The sequence below is a fragment of the Hakea prostrata genome, chromosome 2 (assembly GCF_041222555.1).
Source record: "Hakea prostrata isolate BN-2017 chromosome 2, UWA_Hpros_2, whole genome shotgun sequence".
In the NCBI taxonomy this organism is placed as follows: domain Eukaryota; kingdom Viridiplantae; phylum Streptophyta; class Magnoliopsida; order Proteales; family Proteaceae; genus Hakea; species Hakea prostrata.
Window position 1 is genome coordinate 65,874,903 of NC_142601.1, and position 9,869 is coordinate 65,884,771.

Below are 9,869 nucleotides of genomic sequence, written 5' to 3' on the forward strand. Positions count from 1 at the left end.
AACCACAGTTTTCGTTAACTAGACAAAATAATCAATTAAAGCTCTAAAATCACATTTTCCTGAACAAAACCACTTCAAAAGGGCAATAAACTTTACAAAAAGTACCTCAGCACAGAGCGAATTTCAAAGCAAATATTAGCTCAGATCTGCTGCATTCTTGTCCATCAAGAACAAGGATACTTTACTTTGAACTGAACATTAAAACAACCCACAAAAAATGCATCAACAAACTCATTTGAGCTAGACAACGAGATGGGTACCTGAATAAACACAAGCAACATATCGAATAGATTCTCTAGGACCAGACATGGCTTAGAGTGGAGACGCATATCCTGGTCCTTTACTGCAACAACCATCGGAAACGGTCGCGTGTTGTACAACGACAGACGCCATTGCTAGATCTCTTCTGCTTGCTGCTTCTGCTTCCTGCTTCAAGCTATAAAATCTTCTTCTGCTTGCTGCTTCAACGTACTAGGGCTTCGTCTTCTCCTCTGCTTTCAACGTACTAGGGCATATCCTGATCATTTCAATCATGCTTTGGAATGAAAGAGCAGAGGACAGAGGGAGAGACTGTAGAAAACCAAACAAAGCTTGAAACAAACGCTCTACAACTTCTTCAACCTCCTGGCTGCAGTTTCTTCAGCTTCGACTTCGTTCTCAACAAGAACCAGGTTTCTTCTTCTTCTCCTCTGCTTCTTCTTCTTCGTTCTCAACTAGCACCAACTGATTTCGATCAACAGTCCTCTTGCTTGCTGTTCTTCTTCTTCTCTCCTTCGATTTCTTGCTTGCTGTTCTTCTTCTTCTCTCGTTCGATTTTCAGAGATCGATTTCATTTCTGACGCAAAAATGAGACTGGCGGTGAAAGACCTGTTTTTGTGTATTTCAAAAGATTTTGAAAATTGAAAATGAACCCGGTTGCTTTGGTTTTTAAAATCCGTATATACGTATGCACGTATTCTGTTTAAAACGTATTAGTCATTTCGTATGGAAAGGTTATGTACATAACCCACTAAACCGCTTTTACTCAGACCGCTGGTTTATGTTAGGCCGGACCGAACCGACAAAACAGTACAAACTTAACTGGGTTTACAATTTTTTAATCCAGGGATGAAGCGCACCGTCCGATTAGATCGGACGGTGCGCTTGACCGTCAAGCGCATTTATTACGCTTGACTATAGCAACGCCCACTGGAATTCAATAGACAGGATATAACTTGTTTTCCAAGTGAAACTTTTGTAGGACTTCTTTTCAGGGAACAAAAAAACAATACACGTTGAGAGAGAAGTACCTTCCCATGGATACTCTGTTTCAGATATGCCAACAGCCAGGAATTTCTCTTGTGATCGAACCATTTAGCTTGAACAATTTCTTTGACTGTGCCAGATCTGGTAATTTTACCAACGATGTACACGCTCAGATATCCAAGACCTGCAAAAACATTCATCACTAGCTTGAATCTCAGTCAGCTTCTTGCAGCATCCGATTTTTAGCTCCTCTAAATTTTTAAAATCTGAGAGACCTGGTAATCTTTCTAAGGACTTGCACCCAATAATACTCAGTGTCTTTAAGAATTCCAATCCATTAACGCGATGAAATCTCGGTTGGATTCTTGAAGTTTGCAATCTTTAGATTGTTCAAGTTCTGAAGGATTGACAGATCAAGAATTTTTAAGGAATCACACGCACTAATATCCAACCTTTCCAAGAACCCGAAATTGCCAATACCTTGAATCTCAGTTAGATTCTTGCAGCCATGAATCACAAGGGGTGCTTCAACTTTTCTGGCAGACAATGTAATCTCTCCAGAGATTCACAGTCAAGGATATGCAATCTCTCTAAGAATTCCAACCCGTCAAAACCACAAATCTCACTTAGATACTTGCAGCGTAGGATGTTTAGATTACTCATGTTCTTGGGCAGATCCGATAATCTTGGAATGCATGGGCAATCTACTATCATCAATTCTCGCAGGGACTCCAATCTGCTGAGGCCTGGGATATGGGTTAAATTCCTACAGTCCTGAATCCGCAATATCCGCAACTCTGTCAACCTTGAAAGAACAGCAGGAAATCTCTCTAATGACGTTGCCTTAGTTATCCTCAAATCTTGCCAGGAATTAAGGACCCTAGTTATCTAAATCTGCCGAATTAAAGTCGAAGGTCTCGGACGTTCCCTCGTCCTGGTTGGTTGTGTTTCCAAGGACTCCCATACTGTAGTGTCTGGTACTGTCCATGGGAATTCCAATCCATTTCCAGCTTGAATATCAGTCAGCCTCTCACAGTATGTGACAGTTAAGCACTTTAAATTTTGAAAGTGTGAGAGATCTGGTAATGTTACCAAGGATGTACAACCTCCAATAACCAAGATTTTCAAAGACTCCATCAATCCGTCACCAGTTTGAATCTCAGTCAGCTTCTCACAGTTTGTGACCTTGAGCTTCTCTAAATTTTGAAAATTTGAGAGATTCGGTAATCTTTCTAAGGACTCGCACCAACTAATATTCAGAGTCTCTAAGAATTCCAATACGCCATGAACCTCGGTTAGATTCTTGACGCCTGCAATCTTTAGATTCTTCAAGTTTTTTAAGTTTGACAGATCAAGTACAATTTTGAAGGAATCACTCACACAACTATCCAACACTTCCAAGAACCCCAAACTGCCAATACCTTGAGTCTCATTTAGATTGTTGCAGCCCTCAATAACTAGATGCTTCAGGCGTTTCGGCAGACTATGTAACTTTTCCAGGGATCGACACCAACGGATAGTCAATTCCTCTAAGAATTCCAAACTGTCCAAACCACGAATCTCACTTAGATTGTTGCAGCCTTCAATATATAGATTACTCAAATTGTTCGGCAGATCCGATAATCTTGGAATGAGTGGGCAACCTGATATCTTCAATGTCCGCAACTCTTTCAACCTTGAAAGATCAGCAGGTAATCTCTCTAATGATGTAGCACTCCTTATGCATAACTCTTGTAAGCATGTATAGTACTCAAGGTGCTCAATCTCAGACAGCACGGGACATCGGATGATCTCTAATTTCCTCAAGCTTTTCAAATCTCGCAGGTATGGTATTTTTCTCAATGATTCGCAGTTCGTTACCTCCAACGCCTCCAGAGAATCCATCCCCTCACCTTCAAAATCATATATGAATTGGTAGTCATTGAGCTTTAAAGTCCTTAGATATTTCAGATATTTCGAGCCCCTCAGTTTTGGTATCTTCTTTAAACTCTCACAGCCTTCAATGTTGAAGTCAACCAGGGAATCCATTTTCTCGTCGACACCTTCAATTTCTTTTAGGCTGCTGCAGTAATCAAGAATTAATCTTTGTAAATTCCTCAAGCCTCCTGGTGTACTTGATAGTGTTACCAATGAAGGGCAACAGCTGGCACAAAGTCTGGTCAAACTCAAGGGAAGAGTTGAGGAATCTCGAAGGAAACGGCAGAATGAAATATCAAGGCTAGTCAAACTTGAGGGAAGACCTGGGAGGGACTCAAGTAGTTTGCAATGACTTATATCAAGCGTTGTCAAGGAGATCATGCAACCCAATTTCTCCGGCAGCTTGTGTAGAGTGTGGCATCCCTTTAATTTGATACTTTCGAGAGAAGTCAACTGAAAAACTTCATTTGGGAGCTCCACCAGACTTTTGCAATTACTTAAATTAATTTCTTTCAAGAAGATCAAGTGGCCTAGCTTCTCCGGCAAAGTGACTAGACGGGTACATCCCTTTAAATCGAGCCTTTTGAGTGACGTTAACTGGGAAACTTCACTCAGATCCTTAAGATACTCGCAGTCACTCATATCTAATACGATCAAGTTCCTGAGATAATAAATGGATTTATCCATCTCCCTCAAGTGAAAACAACCTTTAAGTATCAATACCTCCAAGAGTAGATTCCTTGAAACATCAGGAGTTCTAGATAATTCATGACAACCCCTGAGATCTAGAACTTTCAGACAGGCAGCCACCTACAAAATTGCAATTATGTATAATTAGCTCGAGAAGGACAAAACAGATAATTTGTTTATTTGTTTATTTTTTTCCCTGCAGATTTTGCTATTAATAAATTACATGAAGTTAAAAATTAATTCCTCCAAACCTTAATGTGCTCCCAGCCAATCCATTCGTCTGACATTTCAGAATAGGATAGATCAAGAATAACCAACTTTTTTGGATGGAAGTTGGGCAGTCGATATTCAGACGGACGAAATGATGTCCAACAAAGCCATCTTAAGTTTGAAAAAGAATTAGTGATTTTCTCATGGAGAATTTCTTTCAGGTAACATTCTTTTATAAAAAGATGCTTTAACATGAAGTAAGCTCAGTTCTGTCATTGAAGCAATTCTTTCAATCGGAATCAGATTATCTTGTCGAACGTGGAGTCCTTTAACGGTACTTGTTCCCTACAATAACAACCTCAATTAAGTAAGAATAAAAGAATAAAAGAACACCTAATTCACAAAACTCCTCACAAAGAATAATAAATAAAACTATTCAAAACCTACCGTTAGTGTATCGAGTACTTCAAAGGTCTCCTCCTCCGACCATATTCGAGAACGTTTTCCTGCTTCGCGTCCATTTTCTTGATGAACAATATATCTTCCCAAATCCCGAAGTTGATCATGCATCCTTAGCGTATTATGTTCATCAATCGTTAGCAAAGACCTCGCACAGAGAGTATCAACTCCCTCTTCGGGAAAAGAACCATACCCTTTCCAAAAGTAACATGCAATGTCTTTATCCTTTCCAATTAAAAAACAAGCAATGTCAAGAAAAATTTCTTTCTCCCCAACATCTAATTCATCATAACTTACTTTCAACCTTTCAATGACATTGGTATTGGGAAATTTTTCCAATTTCTTTAACACATTTTCCCATTTTGATCTTACTTGCCTTGGATTTAGAGATGAGCCTACAACTTTAGGATTTAGAGATGAGCCTACAACTTTAAGAGCCAAGGGAAGTCCTCCAGTAGTTTCCACAATCTTTATTGAAAGATCCAAAAAATCAATTGGAGGTTTATTAGCTTTAAATGCATTATTGCTGAAAAGGACAAGTGAATCTTCTAGACCCATTACTGGGGGTTCATAAGTCCTTTGGTTTGGGTCAACTATGATATCCATTCTTCTACTTGTGATAATGACCCTACTTCCAATACTAAACCATTCACCATTTCCAACCAAAGACTCTACTTGATCACTTCTATCCACATCATCAAGCACAATAAGAACTTTTCTATTGTGGAATTTTTTCTTGATGAGTTCAATTCCATCGGACACATTGGTAATATTATGTTTGTCCTGACCCAAGATATCAGTGACAAGTTGTTTTTGCAAATATTCAATCCCATGCTTTTCAGCCTTGTCACGAACACCTTCAATGAATTTATGCTCTTCAAAATAACTGAGGACTTCACTGCAAACAGCCTTTGTAATTGTTGTTTTTCCAATACCACCAAGACCACGGACCACTATAGTTTTTCGGTCATTAGATTTAATGTCTAAACGGTCTAGCATATTTTCAATATGAGATTGAATTCCAACTAGCTTGTCAGGAAGAATGGAATGACTCTTTTGCAATTCACCCCGAATTGTTTTAACAACTTCCTCAATTAACTTCCCTTCGTACCTGCACAGTTGAAACCAATTTAATAGTAATAAAAGGATTTAGGTGGTGAATGATATATATATTGAAATAAATTAAGAATACTTAACAGGGATGAATCATTAAGTGGATTTATATTTGGTTCTCATTTGTTTGCTTTCATTTTTGCATGAATTCTCTATCAAAATTGTCCATATTGTTCTAGCTATTGTAGTTTACCAATGGTTGCAGTAAGCTAAAGTTCTCCATCTAACTGTTCATATTGTTGTTTCAAACGAACAACTTTGGGATTAGTTAATCCCATCTCCTAAATAGGTCGTAGATGACATATTCGGTGTCTCTTTTGTTGACAACATCTACCTTCAGTTGTTTTCTTATTTACGTAAGTTTGTTACCCATGTTCTTATCTTGGAGTTACAATAGGAAATTGAAATCAATTATAACCCAAGACAGAGAGAGATGTATAATTCTGTAGTTAAGTTCTCTTGTAGTTTAATGAGAATTTTCTCTTTCAGCAGAAAAATGGAAAAAAGAAAAACAAAGTTCATAATGAACAAATAGAATGCAAGCAAGCAAAGTAGTAGATAAAACAATATCCCATGTGTCAATTTTTGAGGGACCTTAACCTAATATACATTAAACATGGTAATAATCTGTAACACTAAGAAAGGGGAACTTGATTACAAGTGACAACACAAGTATTTCTTTTTAGTACATAAAAGAAATTGAAATTAATGTAATTTACTTAAAAGTATATATAATGATAAACTTGGATGTTGAGCCTATTTTGTGATGGCCCTTAAGATGATCCTGATTTTCCTCTTCAAAGTATCTTGTACTTTTCTATTGTTGGACAAAACTCTTTTTGATTGGTGTCAGTTATCAAGAGTTTTTTTTTTGGGTGGAAATATGAAAAGCAACTCATGAACAACAATAAAAAGAAGAGATTATAAAATAAAAAATAACCTCAAATATTGAGTACCAAAGGCTGGTTTTATAATTTTTTTCTGAAAAAAAAATCCTAAAATTAATGTTTGAAGCATCAATATCTTATCCGTCAGGTGATTTTGAAATATATATTTATACATACAACTATCAGTATTTTGAAATAGGATACCAATAGAGTGTTTTGAGATTGGAGCCATCTTCTTGGAAAAACAAGACCCACAATTAAATAATAAATAATTAAAAAAAAAATAAAAAATTAAAAATAAAAAAAAAAAAAAAAAAAAAAAGAAGAAGAAGAAGAAGAAGAGAGAGAAACATAATGTAAAAAAAGCTTAAGGATCTTCTCATGTGCACAAAAATTATTAAAAATATTAGTTAAAGTGACAATTTTTTAGAGACCTAAATTGAAAAACAAGTCTGAGCAAAATTAAAATCAACCTCTTTGTTTATTTATTTTATTTTCTTATATAGTAGATCTAGTCAATTTTAACTTAATTTAAATAAATAAAATCTATAAATAAAATTATGTTTAAGCTAAGTTAGGGACATAAAATAAAAAATTACAATAAATTGTGGTAAGTAAAAAAAATTTAAAAATAAAGAGCGTTTTAAATTTTAATTTGCCCATAAATAAAGTTGAGTTAGAGTTATTTATTTTCTTATCTAGTAGATCCAACTTCGTGACTTAATTTATGGTGGAAAAATTAAAAGAAAAAATTATTTACAGACTATACCTTAAATTTTATGGAACCAATAAAATAGAAGTGTTGTGTTGGACTTACATGTACTCCTTCAAATGCCATCCGGCCAGTTCTCCGAGCTCTTTTACAGCTTCTTTCCATTTATGTACGTCCTTCTCTTCATTATTATTCTGGTGTTTCTCAAAGACTTCAGCATCATGCTTCAGATATTCGGCGAAGTACAAATTGTATTCCGGGGCGTTCGCATTGAATTCTTCCTCGTTTCTTTTTCTTTTTTTTGGTAAGAATTCTTCCTTGTTTCGTACATCTCTTGGTTCAATTTTGTAGAAAATGGGAAAGACCATCTGATTATTCGTTTTCTTGCACTCGAGTATCTCGACCAGTTCTTTGAGACACCATTTGCTAGAAGTATAATGCTTCGAGAGGATGGGAATAGAGATTCTTGACTCTTGGATTGCAGTTTTTAGCTCCGAAAAGATCTCATATCCCTTGGGGAGTTCATTTTCATCCCTGTAAGTTTGAACTCCAGCTCCCCTCAAAGCATAATAAAGACAATCAGCAAAACTAGTTCGAACATCTTCACCATGAAAACTCAAAAACACATCATGACGCCAACTTTCAGACGAAGAAGAAGATGAGGATGCCATTCTTACAAATTGATTGAAAATCAATCGGCCGATCCTCTGATATGTGAATGCTGGGTATTCTGAAGTGTGATAAGTTATTTCAACTCTTTATATTTCTGAAGTCAAGTCGGTCTTTGATTCCTACTTTCCTAGCAAGTGGGCTCATTTTATATTCTAATAAAGAAGATTAAAAATTTAAAAAGAAATCAAAAAAGGAGAAACGGAAACCAAAGTAACATGCCAATTGGTAAACAGACATCAACAAAACGACAAAATCAAAACAGCCTTCTGAAGAAACCAAACAGAAATTGCATTAAAACTTTCAAACTAAAATGAAAAGGGAAATTACATAGGCCTCCTTCGTTTCCATTAACAGTATGGAATGCCCCTCAACCAGAAAACCTCACAAAACCCCTTCCTCAAACGGTTTATACTTATAATTAAGGGTGTCAATTTGGTATGGTAACGGTAATTCGGAACGGTACGGTACTGTATTGAATTTAAAAACTTCAAACCATAACTGTACCGTACCATATTTATATGGTATGGTATGAAAACGGTATTTTAAAAAACGGTATGGTATGAAACTGGTATAAAATCGGTATGTAAAAACGGCACGGTTCAGTATATTGTACGGTTTTGTTACGATATTGTATGGGAACAAGTGAGAAAAATCAAATCTAAACAGAAAACTAACAGCAAATTATGCATATGCCAATTGACAAGAATACTCCTGTTAGAAGAAAATTATATACATGACAGCTTGACGGGTGGTGATAAAAAATACATGATAAACCATTAGTAACTCTTAAGATAGCCTAAAGGACATAGACGAGACAAAAAAAATGGAGACAACATTAGCTATTCTAGAATTCAAACTTGCCTACATGTTTGTCTGTTCTCTCCTATACAATACAACATTTTTTAGGCTTCCAATATAACGAAACACCCATGTAAATTTCATACTTAAAATGCTTGAAAAATTGCAAACAAATGAAACCCTATGCTTTCTTGGCTCTTGCTGGTAGGAGGTTAATGGTTATTAGGCAAGTAGGCAACCTGTTTGGTGGGGAAACAAATAATAGAAATACAATCCCAAATTAGCACAAGTTGTTTAGAGACTAATAGGTTAAGATCTACAGAAATGGAAGAACCATTTATTACAACTATAGTCCTTTAGCACCTTGGTTTTTCACCTATTAGGGTTTAAAGGTTAAACTAAAATTACAAAACTAACTTTAAAAACGGTATTTGGTATGGTTAGGTATTCGGTAATTCGGTGCGATATACAGTATGTACCAACGGTATAGCGTCTGAAACCATAACTGTACCGTACCAAATTCCAAAAAAGGTTTCGGTATATACCGTACCGAATTTGAATCGGTATGGTACGGTGCGATTTTAAACGGTATGGTACGGTATGGTTAAACGGTTTTGGTACCGTATTGACACCCTTACTTATAATCATTAAAAATCAAATGACTATTTTTGTATATGACCATATTACCCCTTAGAATAGTAGAATAACTCTCATAACCCCTTAATTTTGATTGTCGACTCAAATTATTATACTTCTTTCTATGTTGGCCAATGCTAATTAATTATATTTCCTGTACTTTTTCTCATGGTTTTAATTTTAAATAAATTTATTTATATTAAAGGGTTCAGTGGGTAATGACTAACAACTTTTAATAAAGAGATTATACATGATAGTATCCACCCTTAATATAAAACTACCAGTTTCGAAAAAACAATAATACTAAATTTATTTTTTACCAAAGAAAAAACCCAAATTTATTCTTGCCAACTTATCATCGTTATTGCAAGACAACCATCATACTGTAGATGGCTTGATTCAGTCAATGATTAAGGTCATCGTCGCTATGGTGATCGAGGGTTACACCAGATTAGGGAGATCAACTATAGGGTTTAAGAGATGGATTTGTGTTGTCGTTTTTACAATAAATATTCAAAATATATAATGTG

At 35.7% G+C, this 9,869-nt stretch overlaps 1 protein-coding gene across 4 annotated transcripts in view; it reads right to left on the minus strand.

The window, feature by feature from the left end:
* The window catches only part of LOC149025746 (uncharacterized), a 32,926-nt gene extending 32,044 nt beyond the window's left edge, over positions 1-882 (minus strand). For all 4 annotated transcript variants that reach the window (XR_016171775.1, XR_016171776.1, XM_089145952.1 and 1 more), the window contains exon 1: positions 261-882. The gene's annotated coding sequence lies outside the window, so the exon portion shown is untranslated. The remainder of the gene's footprint in view (positions 1-260) is intronic.
* Between the last annotated feature and the right edge of the window lie 8,987 nt (positions 883-9,869).